The sequence below is a fragment of the Stylophora pistillata genome, chromosome 6 (assembly GCF_964205215.1).
Source record: "Stylophora pistillata chromosome 6, jaStyPist1.2, whole genome shotgun sequence".
In the NCBI taxonomy this organism is placed as follows: domain Eukaryota; kingdom Metazoa; phylum Cnidaria; class Anthozoa; order Scleractinia; family Pocilloporidae; genus Stylophora; species Stylophora pistillata.
In genome coordinates, this window is record NC_142524.1 from 11,982,567 (window position 1) to 11,997,437 (window position 14,871).

The window sequence follows — 14,871 nt, forward strand, 5'->3', positions numbered from 1 at the left end:
TAGAACGTATTCAGGAAAGATCCATGAGAATCATTTGTCCTGGTATGCAATACGAACAGGCCTTAGCTGTTATGAATCTTCCAACTGTGAAAGACCACCATGAAAATATGTGTACAGCAACATTTCGCAATATAATGAACGATCCTCAGCACAAATTAAGTAAACTTTTACCACCCCGCTATGCAAGCTCTCAAAGGTTAAGGCACGAGCGTACTTTTGCTTTGCCACTCGGCAAGACAAATAGACTTAAAAACAGTTTCTTTATTGCTTCGGCCAGAATAGTCAACAGCCCCAAATGATGTACAAGTTCCCCCTTATGTACTTTTTAAAAATAAGATGTATACATGTATATAGTAATTTTTATTTTATATCTGTGAATACGCAATTCAGATCATGCTGCGAAGTATTTACCAGTAAAGTATCTATCTATCTATCTTAAATATCTAATTAATGGCACTTTTTATGTACTCATTCTTTAATGACAAGCTACCAAGTTACTTTAGAAATTATTTTATATCAAATGAAACATTTCATGGTCACAATACTCGATCAGCCTCAAACATATTCATCGATTTAAAAAGAACTAATTATGGGAAATTTTCATTGAAGTTTAGGGGAGCAAAAATGTGGAATGAATTACCTAAAGACCTGAAAGAATCAAAATCATATACACAATTTAAGAGATTAATGAAAATCTATCTGCAAAATCAAAGTTAAATTCTACGCGAGAGATATAACTTCAAATCGTAATTTTATCTGCAAAGTAGCAAAATATCTTATGTTCATAATTAAACCATCTGCTATAAGTGACAGTTTTTATTAGATGGGGATCTTCTTATAAAAGCTCAGTAGAGCTTGCCAAGATCTCCAGCCATAATACCATAGCTTATTTTAGCAGGCTTATAATTAAAGGTATGTAATGTAATGACAAAGGCAAATAAATAAATGATCTATCGATCTAAGCCATACACCGAATGCAAATATGGCGTTCAATTTGATTTGCCATTATTCTGGACTGACTAGCCTCTCACACATGTAATAATCCTTTTGTATTTCCACGTGAAGACGAGGCTAGTAAGTCCAGAACAATGGTGATTCAAACTGGACGCCATATTTGCATTCGGCCGAGGTATAAATTCGGCTTGGTTTTTTTTTTTTAATTTTATTTTTTCTATTTTTTGCGTTCAGTCACAAAACGCAGTTCCACTACAATGCATGCGTGAAGTGTGAACGCATGCGTAGAATTAACTTTAGAGCACATGGTTTCAAAGTTTCAAGCAACGGCTGCCTTTGTGGATTGATTGCCTGATGTATGCGTAAGAAATTTGATGGCTATTACGCTCAATACACCTAAAAAGTCACACACCGTTATCGGTAGACCCACACTAAGACTTGGGGAGCGTTTTGGAAACGGGTCGGTCCGCGAACTTTACGGGAGATCAATTTACGAGCGATCCTTTGCGAGTGAACCTTCTATCGAGGAATATCAAGCGAAACCTGCTATATCAAACGAGCCATCTCATATTATGTTTACGTGTAAACACAACCGTGTATTTAGACGTGATCGAGAACCCAGTAAAGTACAAGAAGCTGCTCTGAAACGTCTCAGAGGAAAGGGCAGAAAACTGAAGGAATTTGTTTACGAGCGTATAATTTCGTCCAAGCACACTGAATTCCTCTTGGTTACGTCGCTATGTGAAGGTTAGAAGAGTTACAAAGAATGTAAGCTTAATACGAAGAGGGTAAGATTAACTAAAGTTACACAACATGAGAAGAAGTATTTGTTGAATTGTTCTGTGAGGGTATATCAAAGGATTAAATTGAAGTATAGAGGAAGTCGGTATTTATCAATGTTTTCTTGTTATAGACCCGTGTGTCTTTGTAAGAGTTAGACACACGTACTAAACTATTGTAGATTTCAACTGAGTTCACATAGAGAAAAACCGTGGTCCTACTCCAATGCACATTGACCCCAGCAAAACAATAAGGGCACGATATAGCTAAGCTAATAGAGACCTTAAGATTTGAGGACGTCACCTGTCTAGGACGCCACCGGAAGTTCGTTTTCACCTAAAAATGACATTGCGCATGTCTGTGTGTGAATGAGACGGCGTTTCACATGTGGCGAGTACGCAATTTTTAAAATTTCGCGTCGCGCACAAAACGTGAGTATGTGTTTGGCTTTGGAGCTCAAATTATTCATTTCTTTCGCCGTTTTTGCTGTTCTTCTGTATAACCTGTTGTTAGCAGTGCTTGTTTTTTCATAGATAGACGATGGATTTCAATTCCGAGTAAGTAGACTCCAGTTTTCCTTATTAACAGAATGGAAAAATTTATCATGTTGATCATCAATCTATCATGTCATGTGAAAAGTCGGCTGATGTAAGTAGAGTGTAGTTATGATCAGTAGTCAAACTCGCAGTTTCTACAGCGAGCTAAAAGTTTTCGAGCGCTGCAATCTTTCTTGTGAAGTCTCGATAAATTTTCCTCCTGATTGCCATGTTTTACCGATTTATTCATGAATTGGTAATTTACTGGTTACTCTTACGCCGTTTCCGCGGCTTGAGAATAGATATATCGAAGATGCTTGTTTCCTCGGCTTACCTTTAAAGTGATTTGAGTATCACGTAATTAAGACTGTCATATTTATTATCCATGCAAGTTCCATCACACTACAAAGAATACTCATTTCGAAAGCCTCCATTACATTAAGTTTTTTTATACTTTATCAGAGACCAGCTAAGTTCAGGATCTTAATTATATTTCGTCAGGTAAGCCAAGAACATCAACCAAGAGAGGTATGTCGTATTTTTCGAAGCGGAAATCTGTCTTACACTCAACCTCACTTTTATCTTCCAATGTAAATCTCTCATAATTCCAATAAAGACACCGTGGATTTTTCGCCTTGTTAACATCATACAACAACAGAAATTCATCCTCATTAATGATTTCCTCGCAAAAACTTAAAAGAAGTTCGTCCCGCGCTTTCCTGAAGGACGCTATTCTCGACCAGGGGCTGGAAATGGTTCGCGTCTTGTTTACCTCTTCTTACGTCTAAATTCTCGCGCAAAGAACGGCGTTCTCGCCCCAGGTCTTTATATGCTGTGAAGACCTAGAAGAAGACGCCGTCCTCAAATCTTAAAGTCCCTAATGAGTTTGCATGTGGACAAAATTCAGGACAACAATGTGTTGTAATGAGTTTATGCTCTTTGATTTACCATAACAAGGAATCTATTCTGCGAATGATCTGGTGTCAATAATCAATATTGGAAATCAATTGTTCTCAAGTTTGTCTCAGTTAACCAGACAATCATTTTTAATGCAGACAGAATTACCCTCGCTTTTAAATGTGTTCGAGACTGACTATGAACTTCAATGCAATGAAAGTTACACTTTTATGTCGGGTATTCTGTAATCTTTTTAATATCATATCTATTTGTAATAGGTCGAATTCGATGACCTAGTATGCGAACTGTGTTCCAGGAAGTGCAGTTAACCAGACAATCATTTTTAATGCAGACAGAATTACCCCCGCTTTTAAATGTGTTCGAGACTGACTATGAACTTCAATCCAATGAAAGTTACACCGGCACTATTCAGCAAGAAGCTACGATGGAAGGATAAGCTAGGATAGATAGAGCCTTTCGATTACTTATATCCAAAAATTTCAACAATTTTGTCTTCACAATAGGATGTACTGCACTTGCTATTTATTGTAAAGGCAATGTTGGCTTGAAAATATTCGATTCTCATGCAAGGGATATTTATGGTAGAAGCCATTCTCAAGGTACATGTGTGCTGCTTGAAGTATCACCACTGAATAGCTTAGCACATTATTTTCAGAGTGTACATAACGAAATATATGAGTTTAAAGGGGTTAAAATTGATAAAGTTCAAAATAGTGCCCATTTTCAGTCATACCTGTAAAACCAGAAAGTTCAATGTGAACTGTCTTGTGGCTGTCTATTCACTCTGGTACTCCATAATAAAATTGTGTCGGTTATTGGAATTCAAGCATGTTATCTGTTATTCAGTATGGAAAAAGATTATGAAAATTCAGCTCTGAACAAGTATTTACTGACAGATGATTTGCCAAAAACTGATCTTTGTGGAACTGAAGTAAGTTTATAAAGGCTGATAGTTTCGAAAGAAACTGTTTGGGGCTGCGTCGGTGGGAGTAACGAAATAATTTGGATATATCAACAAAGTTGAAATGGTAAATTGGCCACCGTAATGATTACAAAAGCTGACGTTTCGAGCGTTAGCCCTTCGTCGGAGCGAATAGAGGAATTGTGGGTTGTGTGTGCTTTTAAAGGCAGAAAATGGAGCTACGTTATTGGTGGGTGCATGGCAACGAGAAAAACATGAATAAATTAGTGGAATGAAAAGCGTTCATTGATCCCTGTGGGATTTAGACTGCCGGTTTGAAAGATGAGCTTTTGTTCAAGATTTTTACGGCTTTCCGTGCCACCTAAGTGCAAGGAAAGACCGCAGATTGCCATATGTTGCTTAGAATGATTAGGTAAATTAAAATGTCTAGCGACTGGTTTCGATGTGTCCTTGTCATTCCTTTCCACGTCTCGAAGGTGTTCTCGGAATCGGTCACCTAGTCTTCTGCCTGTTTCGCCGATGTATATCTTTTTGCAATAAGTGCAAGTTATGCAATAGATTACATTAGCGAGGTGCACGTGAAGTGATCGGTGATCTTAATGGATCGTTTAGGTCCCGATATTTTATCAGTGTTGTGAATGAAAGGACACGTTTTGCATCGTGCACGAGCGCATTTAAAAGTGCCTGGTTGCTCATTAGTCTTTTCAGACTGAATGAAAGGACACGTTTTGCATCGTGCACGAGCGCATTTAAAAGTGCCTGGTTGCTCATTAGTCTTTTCAGACTAATGAGCAACCAGGCACTTTTAAATGCGCTCGTGCACGATGCAAAACGTGTCCTTTTATTCACAACACTGATAAAATATCGGGACCTAAACGATCCATTAAGATCACCGATCACTTCACGTGCACCTCCGCTAATGTAATCTATTGCATAACTTGCACTTATTGCAAAAAGATATACATCGGCGAAACAGGCAGAAGACTAGGTGACCGATTCCGAGAACACCTTCGAGACGTGGAAAGGAATGACAAGGACACATCGAAACCAGTCGCTAGACATTTTAATTTACCTAATCATTCTAAGCAACATATGGCAATCTGCGGTCTTTCCTTGCACTTAGGTGGCACGGAAAGCCGTAAAAATCTTGAACAAAAGCTCATCTTTCAAACCGGCAGTCTAAATCCCACAGGGATCAATGAACGCTTTTCATTCCACTAATTTATTCATGTTTTTCTCGTTGCCATGCACCCACCAATAACGTAGCTCCATTTTCTGCCTTTAAAAGCACACACAACCCACAATTCCTCTATTCGCTCCGACGAAGGGCTAACGCTCGAAACGTCAGCTTTTGTAATCATTACGGTGGCCAATTTACCATTTCAACTTTGTTGATATATCCAAATTATATTGAAGTAGGTTTAGATCGTAAAAGTCTGGAACAAAAGGAAATTAGTTATCGAAAACTACGCTCGGTAAATATGGGCAGTTTTAATGATGATCTAAAGCAGTCCGACCTTCTGTCAACTAGTACCCCTGATCTTACGGGTCTCATTGAAAAATACGAAAATACACTGACGGAAATACTTGAAATGCATGCCCCTTTAAAACGACGCGTGATAACCCTCCGCCCATCAGCACCATAGTACCACGAGGGTATTAGTGATGCTAAGAGAAAACGCCGAAAGCTGGAGCAGCGCTGGCGATCGTCAAGACTGTGCATTGACAGACAGATTTATGTCGACCAGTGTTGGGTTGTGAATAAAATGCTTAAAGACGCAAAGGCTTCATACTACTCATCTATTATTTCAGAGAATGCTTCAGATCCAAAAGTACTTTCAACGCAGTTGACAAGCTATTACACCGCAAAGTAGAGAGACGCTATCCGACCGCACCCTGAACAGTTGAGCTTACGAACAAATTTTCCGACTTTTTTGACAAGAAAATAGCAACAATAAGAACAAAGCTATCCAATGAAGCAAATACCAGTACCCAGTCCTCGGATGCAAACAAAAAGCCTTGTCATGCCGAATTCAAAGAGTTCAGAGTGATGTCAGAGAGAGAGATTGAGGGTTTTGTAGACACTATCGGTAAAAAATCCTGCGACCTTGATCCTATACCGGCATCCATTCTAATGGAAGGTAAATCAACCCTTCTACCTGTCTTAACTAACATCGTTAACATGTCGCTCCAATCAGCATCAATGCCTGCTGCACTAAAAGAAGCAGCGATCAAACCGAAGTTGAAGAAGGACAACCTGGACTCGGAGGATTATTCAAATTTTAGACCTATCTCAAATCTGAAGGTCATATCAAAGATAATTGAAAAGGCAGTTTCTTGTCAATTGAGTGATCACCTACGTGATAATGATCTAGAGGAATCTTTTCAATCTGCGTATAGGCGTTTTTACAGCACAGAGACTGCCCTCTTGAGGATACAAAATGACTTTCTCTTAGAAATAGACAATCAAAAATGTGTTGTCATGCTATTGTTGGACATGTCTGCGGCGTTTGATACAGTCGACCACGATCTACAACTGGAAAGAATGGCAAAACGCTATGGAGTAAAAGAAAATGTGCTAAAATGGTTTCGATCCCATCTCCAAGACCGAAAACAGTTTGTGATGATTGATGGAAACAAGTCAAAGACGAAAGAACTTCGGTACGGTGTTCCCCAGGGATCAGTACTGGGTCCGATTTTATACTTATTATACACTTCACCCATTGGGGACATCATCAGACGGCACGGACTAAATTACCATCTCTACGCCGATGACACCCAGCTCTATCTCCCTTTCAAGCCCAACCCAGCCGAACAACCCAGCTCTATAGCTAAAATAGAGGCATGTGTTTCTGAGATAGACTCATGGATAGTGTGCAATAAACTGAAACTAAACAGAGAAAAGACGGAGCTATTGATCTTGAGCGCAGGACACCGTCCACCCCCATTAGTTGAGTATGTTGATGTGTCTGGTGAGCGGATCGAGCCATCTCCCTCTGCAAGAAACATCGGAGTTATCTTCGATGAGCACATGTCATTAAATAAGTATGTCACCAGTACCTGCAAAGCCTGTTTCTTCCACCTTAGAAACATTAGCAAGATAAGAAACTGCCTATCTCTAGCTGACACTGAAAAGTCAGTTCATGCATTCATTATATCTAAGCTAGATAACACCAACTCGCTACTATACGGACTACCCAAATTCCTGACAGATCGCTTACAAAATGTCCAGAATGCCGCAGCTCGCGTCGTCACTCGTACAAGAAAGTACGACCATATCAAACCTATCTTAAAGCAGCTACGCTGGCTCTCAGTTAGCCAGCGCATAGATTACAAGATACTACTTCTGACCTACAAAGCGCTCAACGGCCAGGCCCCTAGTTACATCACTGAACTATTGAAGCCTTATGTAACAACCAGAAATCTGAGGTCCTCCTCTAAAAACTTACTTAAAGTACCATCTGTTAAGCTAGCAAGTTATGGTCATAGGTGTTTCTCTTTTGTAGCACCGACTCTATGGAACTTTCTTCCAAACAACATAAGAGTGAGCGGCTCGCTATCACATTTTAAGACCTGTATAAAGACATACCTTTTTAACAAATTTTATAATTAGACTACTGCTTAGTGAGTTATTTAATTATTTAAGTAGTAAGTTAGACCGATAGACAGTTAGTTAATTAGCTGATAAGTTGGTGAGCTAGTTAATTGGCTAGGAAATTAGATAATTTCAATATAAGTTTAAAGTTTTTACTCTCATTATTACAGACTACTTTATCAGCTAGTTTCTTCTACTCATGTTTTAGAGATTTTTATGGTTTTATGATCTTATCGCTCCGATTTATAAAATTACTGTACAATGCTAGTGGATAGTGATAGAAATAGCGCTATATAAATACCACACTATTATTATTATTATTATTATTATTATTAAAGTGATTACAGTGAAGGAATAGAGTTTGGGTTTTGGTAGAGGGTCGAGGGTAAAATGTCGAGGGTCGAGGGTAAAAGGTAGAGGGTCTGAGAAAATTGTCGAGGGTCCATAAAAAACTAAAAATCGTTAATTTTAAAAAATCAAATGTCGTGAAATGTCAGAGGAAACTCAGAAATTACATATGGATAAATTCCAGACATATTGTGACTTATTGTTTTTGTATACTTTCATGCTTCATTTACACAGCTTCCACAAATGCACCCGCAACCGAAAATAAATAGATGGAAAGCGTGACTAAGCAATTCGTCCATGGAAATATGGTTTTCTCTTAAGCGCCTAAATCTCGCAGTTTCTGGGTTTCCATCCACCATGAAGTCATAAGCAAAAAAACTCGAACTGAGCAACAGCAAATAAAAAATGATTTCGCAACCAGAGATGCGCTAATGGAAGGGCTTTTAATAATAATAACCATCTTTATAGAGGAAACTTTTTTATAACAGATATGGTTTTCAAAAAGGATGGTGTGTCATAGTTAATAGAGGGGACCCTCTATTAACTATGCTGTGATCCTGCAAAACGTTTTGCACACAACCGAAACTGAAGTTTTTACTGCTGCTGTTACTGTAGTTTAGTCGAATTTGTCATGATTTCACCCCATACTCGGAGTGTTAAGAATCTTCTTTCTCCTGACATCACAATGAACCTGGGGATTTCAATCTGATTTAAAACTCGCAGAACTAACCTTCCAAGAAATGAATGCTAGTGAGTAAGCAGATTTAGCATATTGATCTTGGAACTCCGTGGAAGGTTCTTGTTTTTACACCACTTAGATTGACAAGAGCTTGTTTTCTTTAAGTCTGCACACGCCTTGTCAAGGATATTTCCGTTTACAGAGTGTCTTCCTCCGTTCCTGGTTTGATATCAATGTCGACGAGAAAACACGTGCTCTTGCCACTTGTGCTTTTCTTTACCAATTTTGGTGGATTAACTTTGCTCCTTATTTCCAGGTTTGTTTGTAATTGTTGTAACTTGCACTTTCCATTATTTTTAGGGCATTATTCCTGTGTCTTCGATCTATGAATTTAGTCAGTGCACGATCTGTCGAGAGCATGGCTTGCAATTTACATTTATTTCAAAATTTCGTTCGACTTGTTCTATCTTACTTAACACCTATGGTTTGGCATTTTTTTTGTCTTATATACGTACTGAGTAGTTTGAAACAAGAAAGACAACGAGCCAACCCACTGGTTTCGGCAGTTTAGGTTTAAGACACAAAACGACCTTTGTAAGATTATTTCTTCATTTTACATTTTCTACATTTTCTTTACAATCTTTGTCGTTTGGTTTATATAGATAAAAATGAATAAGCAACTGACGTTCAGAATTCAAGAAGCTGGATTTGAAGTGTGCTACGATCCTCCCAGGGATGGGGACTGTTTTTATCATGCAGCTGCTCGTCAGTTGGGTTCTAGCTGCGAGGCTGCCAAGAACAAAGTGTTTGAATACTTGAAAAGTAATCGTTTGAATGTGAGTCGTGATTAATTTATTGATCCCAATACTGAACATGTGTTTAAATCGTTGTTTATGTATATATGTATATTAGATATTTCTTAGATTGACATACAGCTGCAATTATTGATTGCTTTTATGCAGGCGCGAGGAGACGACCACGACGAGGACAGATTTTTTTATTTGCTGTTCCTCAGTTCGAGTTTTTTTGCTTATGACTTCACGGTGGATGGAGACCCAGAAACTGCGAGATTTAGGCGCTTAAGAGAAAACCATATTTCGATGGACGAATTGCTTAGTCACGCTTTCCACAAAGTTAACCTTGACCTCGATCAGCCGGCATCTATTTATTTGCGGTTGCGGTTGCGGTTGCGGTTGCGGGTGCATTTGTGGAAACTGTGTAATTGAAGCGTGAAAGTATACAAAAGCAATAAGTCACAACATGTCTGGAATTTATCCATATGTAATTTCTGAGTTTCCTCTGACATTTCACGACATTTAATTGTTTTAAAATTTAAAATTAACACGACAAAACTCAAAATGATACCATAAAAAGCCGATACTTACAGCTATCATTTCGCTACGATAGGACAGTTACAGCTCCAATTGGGCTTCTTGACGACAAATGGTGACACCCGAACATATCAACGCAATACCTGCATATTTCTTCATCAGTTGTAAGAGAAACCACCTTTGTGAGCACTTAACATGCATGGACAACAACAGATCCTCTCGACGCTTGTCTTGCAAATCGCGGAGGTATGCAATACACATGCTGCTGTCCGGAGACCACCGGGCTTGGCCGCTTTCAAGGTTCTTTAGCTGTTGATCCAGCCTATTACCGCCAGAAAGGGAAAAAGTGGAGAAGCCAAAATCATTTTTGAAATTAAATTGCATTTGGTTTGGTTCTCCATTGCTTTGCAATGCCATTGCCAAACAGCCATGAGAATCGAGTAAAATACCATTGCTTTACTTGCCGCGAGAATCAAGTAAACTACCAAAACGACGAGCACGTTTGACTGCCCTTGTCCATAATTCTTATTGCTCGATTGCCTGACTGTTTCAGGTCTCGTAGTATGATTAGCTATTCGTAGATGTTGTGGCTAGAAATGATTACTTTGGTTTTGTTGTGGCAGATCTCATTTCAAACCTGTTCTAATATTTTGACGTAAATATAACTTAGTTCCCAGACTAGGAGAGTAACTCGCAGGATCCAAAAGATGGTTTCATACCTGTCAAGCTGATCGGTCAATATTTTCCAAGTTTCAGATCCTGGGGAGCATTTTTGCAGGTTTGTTCTGTAAATGAACGGTGTGAAAAATTCAGTGGAAAAATTTCAGAAAAAGTCGAGATGAATGAAAGAGAGCCTGGTGATGGACCAAAAAGTGACATAATTCTTGCAAAATTCAGAAACTAAATCACGAGTTGCACATTTGGAGTAAACTGCATTATATGAAAACCAAATCCCCATGCCACTTCATACCGTACACAGAAGAACTGCCTCAACTTGTCTGGGTAATCATCTGGTGATTACCTTTCAAGAAGAAAACGTCAAGTCCTAAATATTTGTAATCACTTGAGTGACTCTTAGCTTCAGTTGTGGTAGTTCAGTATGTTCCTCTTTAGCACTTAAATCAATTATCTATCACCAATTTTTATTATTGGTCGTTAAAGGCGAGGAGCCAATCCAGATAACTTTCCCTCAATGAATATGCGACCTCAGATAACATTAACAACACTCGATCTCCATCCTAGTTAAACGGAAAATTTGTACGTACTAGCTTTTCTTGTGCTGGCCGCTTTGTTAGCCGTAGATTTCTCCATCATACTCTAATCTGAGATGCTGGATATGTCCACCTTAATACCTTGGTAATGAAAAAAAACACCAAAAATTAATAGTAGAACGGGGCTGTATCATCATCATCTCGACATCCCTATATATTGGAGGGATAACATACAAAAATGACAGATGGTAAAATCAAACCCCAACCTGTTTCGTTCAACTTCTCAAGAAGCAAATTTAGTTGGTCTTCAGTTTCTTTCTCCATTTCCACTGCTTTCTTCAAATGGTCACGAAGTCGTTCTCCTAAATTTTTGGGAAAAAAAGAATCAGTGAAAAACAGCAAGATAATGATGATGATAATGATGACTTTATTTAAACTCGGATGAAAATGAGGCTTGTTAGGCCTCTACCAATAGAGATGCTACTATACCGAGAAAAATATATGAATATAAATTACAGAGTGGTTTACGAAAACGACTGGTTTACGAAACATCACAACTGAAATCGGTCACAAAAGGATATATTCTGGTAATGACCGTATTTGTAAAACGTGAAGATTGACAGCAACATTACCAAGGTTCGAAATGGACTTTTTTGCGTAGTGCATCAAGAAGTCAGTTAAGGTATCAACTCGATGGGCTGGAGTAATTTCTTTCGTTACTTTTGCTGTTGGCCTTAAGTAACACCAAAATCTCTCTATCACCTCGCCATCACTCAACCCAAACCCTTCCAGCCTTCTTCCACTGTAGTTGACCTAGTGTTGTAATGGAAAAGAACAAAAAATGAATTATGAAAACATTAGCTGTTTTGAAGTAAGGATGCATGCGTTCTACAATAACTATTAACTCCTCAAAAGTATTAAATGGGCATATCTTTCAAAATACCTGACAAGAAACTTTGTGTCCATAGCAGTGAAATGCTGGTACCGCAAGAGTAACATTTTCAAGCAATGTTTCGTGGTGCGTATTCTACAGTGCAGAGAAAACAATACAACAGTCGTTTAACAAGCAAAAATACTAGAGTACCACGACCAAGACCTCAGTGTTGAAATAAAACTGCAAAAAAATCTTACTCTCAAATGTGTATCCAGCACACATGCAATATCATAGGCGAATGTTGATAGCTTTGTCTTGTACACGATTGTCGGAAACATGGGAGACGCCCCCACGCGAGAATAATTTCTTTACCTGTGAAACCAGATATTTCGTTTTGTTTGTACAGTGACAGTTGATTGATTAAATTAGTGATTCTCATATTACCTATATATAAAGAAGCGATTACACATTAGACACACAATAAACGAGTTGGAATTACGCCTACGCTTGGTTTATTATAATGATTTTTAATCCACTTCAGCAAATACACAGCATTTCCAATCCTGTTTGATAAAATTATAATCATCATTAAGAACCATTTGCATGCTGTATTTGAATCGTACCTAGTTTCATTGAGTGCCCTAATGTAATTGGTTTATAACACAGGGTTACACAATACAGCCGTACAGAAGTAACACACATAAAAATCTTTCTTTGGGACCCAACATTGGTCATGTAAATTTGCTAAGTTTAGAATTCAAAGTAACCTGTCTCTGAATTTTTACATCATACAATTTAAGTAACTCTATAAATTACATATTGCTTGACAATAGCCAAACGAAAATGTCAATATAGGTTTTAGTATATATTTCATTTTGCATGTACATACTCTTCTCCTCTCCTTAAGCTGAAAAACTTGAGTGGCACTTCATGCTTACAGCCTCCTCCAAAGAGGGCCGTCTCATCCAGCGTTGTGGATTTGTTCTTGGAGCGGAGATTGGACCCAGCTTGAAACTGGTTACATTGCTCCTACAACAATAAACTTTTAACTTAAATCTTCAACTTCCTTCAGACCTTTCTAATTGAAGGTTTCAAATTAAACCATACTTAATGAATATAATAAACAGTTCAGTATTGTTCTTGAAGCTCACAATTCACAGGGTTCCTGTAAAGTTTACATACTAGCAAACTAACAATATATTTGAGCAACGTGTGTTTTGGAATGGACTGGTACAATTAGAAAATTAAACATCACATGATGGAAAAGAAGGCAAGGAAAAAATTAGCAGAAAACAATCATCACTTCTCAATTTGTAATCAAATTCAAAACTTAGACAACAAAATAAATTTACTGCTTGACAACCCCTCCTCTTTTATTTGGGCTTGGGACCAGCAAGAGTGATGGTAGACACCCTTGGCAGAGTTAATTGTGCAAGCATACATCAATATATTACCTCTAAAGACCATAAATTAATTACAAAAACAGAAGAAACAGACTTTACTTTAAAAAAAAGAAGGATAAAATCAAAGAAAAGAGAGGGCTGCAACAAAGGTTATGTACTGTTCTTAACCTGAAAATTCACAAGGTTCCTGTAAAGTTAACATAACAAACTAACAATATATATTAGAGCTACATGTATTTTGGGCAGACTTATAAGCAGCCACAACCAAAGTAACCAACCCGTCAAACTGTACTATATTTATACAACACCTTCATTCATAATAATAATAATAATAATAATAATAATAATAATAATAATAATAATAATAATAATAATAATAAAGACTTTATTTATACAGGGTAGCAAGTAATAGCTACAGGCTAATAAACTTGTGGCCCTGACTTAATCAACTAATAACAAGTTAAAAATAAAATAACACTTAAAATTACCCAAAAAAAAACATGCCAAAAAAAAAACAAATCATGCAAAAAAAAACATGCAATGTTTTACAGTATTACATGCAATGAACATAATTGTTACTTTTGGTATCTCGTTGCAATGGTTGAGTAGTAGCATAAGTAATACTGAGTAACAAAAGGTAAGAATCGTATATGAGCACGATCCCTCGCAGTAAAGCACTAATTGAGCAATAGTGAAAATCAGACCTGAAAAACATTTTTGGTTGAGCGCTGCACTACTATCGCAGAGGTCAGTGGTTCGAATCCCGTACAGGCCTGAAATTTTTTTCAGGTCTGATTTTCACTATTGCTCAAATAGTGCTTTACTGCGAAGGATCGTGCATATATACGTTTCATAACCGCAGTTCATACATATGTTTCATATGTTTGTTGTTGTTTGATTTATCATCTACGGGTTTATATCGAATTAATTTGATAGCCTGCTCCCAGTTGGCTTGTTAGCTCAATTGGTAGAGCGCTGCACTAGTATCGCAGAGGTCAGTGGTTCGAATCCCGTACAGGCCTGAAATTTTTTTCAGGTCTGATTTTCACTATTGCTTAAATAGTGCTTTACTGCGAAGGATCGTGCATATATACGTTTCATAACCACAGTTCATACATATGTTTCATATGTTTGTTGTTGTTTGATTTATCATCTACGGGTTTATGTCGAATTAATTTGATGGCCTGATCCCAGTTGGCTTGTTAGCTCAATTGGTAGAGCGCTGCACTAGTATCGCAGAGGTCAGTGGTTCGAATCCCGTACAGGCCTGAAATTTTTTTCAGGTCTGATTTTCACTATTGCTCAAATAGTGCTTTACTG

The 14,871-nt window shown here is 37.9% G+C and overlaps 1 pseudogene across 1 annotated transcript; it reads right to left on the bottom strand.

Annotated features, from left to right (window-relative positions):
- Window positions 1–4,913: 4,913 nt before the first annotated feature.
- LOC148728271 (uncharacterized) lies at window positions 4,914–12,750 on the bottom strand (annotated as a pseudogene). The gene is made up of 9 exons (XR_015988579.1): window positions 12,406–12,750; window positions 12,218–12,301; window positions 11,907–12,087; window positions 11,541–11,636; window positions 11,325–11,415; window positions 11,034–11,084; window positions 10,783–10,848; window positions 10,118–10,385; window positions 4,914–7,106 (listed from the first exon to the last, which is right to left on the bottom strand). The product of XR_015988579.1 is annotated as an uncharacterized LOC148728271 (transcript).
- Window positions 12,751–14,871: the final 2,121 nt, after the last annotated feature.